Below are 1,479 nucleotides of genomic sequence, written 5' to 3' on the forward strand. Positions count from 1 at the left end.
TTTTAGAATTGGAATTCTTCATTTGACTGCCTTCTTCCTGCTATTCAGAGTCGTTTAATACATTCTTGGAGAATAGTTCCTCTCAACATATGATCTAAACTAAGCCTTTCTCTTGGTATTCTCTATTGCAGTATTCATTTTTATTTCTTTTTTTTTTTTAAAGAAAATAAAGTCAGTGAGGTTAAGGATCTCTTTCTTCTTAAGATCTAGCAGAATATCAGTCATGCAGCAGATATTCAACTGAAATAAATAAAGTGAATGTGCTTCTGGTTGTAGGTCTGGGGTCTTTGCCTTTAACAGCTGAACCATCTCTCCAGCCCGAAAAAGAATGTTCTATCTCAGAATCATAAATATACAACCAGTAAAATCGCATACTTATTTCCTATGAGTTGTTGCAGGCCAGGTGTATGTTTGAAATTGGCTCTTTTCCCCACTGGGTGAAGTTGTGATGACTATAGTTTATTTCTTACTTATTTGAGGCCTTTTTTTCTCGCTTTGAAAGTCAGTGAAACACTTTTAAAGATAATGGAATTTTTCACCAGTACCTCAAGAGTGACTGAAATCTACAGTCAGGCTAATTATATATCTTCACAAACGCAACTTCAAATCTTTCCCCATTCTTCTGAATGTTCTAAAATCGTTTCTTTCAGTGTTCCTTTGTGACCTCCATCAGCAAATATTACTGAAATAGTCTCAAAACAGTAGGGAAGGAGCCGTACTTGTCAAGACTTCATTTTCTACCCACACATCACATTAGCAAAAATTTTAAAATCCTATTTGCAAGTAGAAAATCCTTTTGGAAAAATATTGATGAAAAGATATTTTTCCATATATTTAAATGGAAAGGTGACAATAAAGAAATGATTGTTCTTCCATATCTAAAGTGCAAACAAAGAAACAAGTGCTAACAATAAAGTTGGTCCTGTCTCAAATAAAAAAACAAAACAAAGCAAAACACATAAACTCTTCTGTTAAAGTACTTGCATTATTTCTTTCTAGAATCAAGGAATTTGCTGAAATGTGATAAAAAGCCAGAAATTATAACATTAAGTTGTGGGAAGACCTTAAAACAAGTGATTTTTTTTTAAAACAAATATGAAACAGAGGTTAACAATGGTGTCCTTGATAAATAAGAGGAGTTCAGGATGGAGATGAGCAAGTATGAGAAGCTTAGTTTGATTTCCAGTACCCACATCAAAACAAAAACAAAAAAACAAAACAAAACAAAACAAAAAACAAAACTGGCATGGAAGCATGTGCTTCTAATCTTAGAAATAATGAGGTGGAAGCAAGAAGAGACTTTGGGCTTGCTGGAAGTCAACCTGGCAAAATCTTGGAGCCCTAGATAAGGGGGTAAAAATTGGGATGGGTGACTTTTCAGATATGATACCTGAGGGTGTCCTGTGGCTATCACATGCAGCCACATACATATAGGTGCTCTCACAGAGAGAGAGAGAGAGAGAGAGAGAGAGAGAGAGA

This window comes from Mastomys coucha, unplaced genomic scaffold (assembly GCF_008632895.1).
Source record: "Mastomys coucha isolate ucsf_1 unplaced genomic scaffold, UCSF_Mcou_1 pScaffold12, whole genome shotgun sequence".
Classification (NCBI taxonomy): domain Eukaryota; kingdom Metazoa; phylum Chordata; class Mammalia; order Rodentia; family Muridae; genus Mastomys; species Mastomys coucha.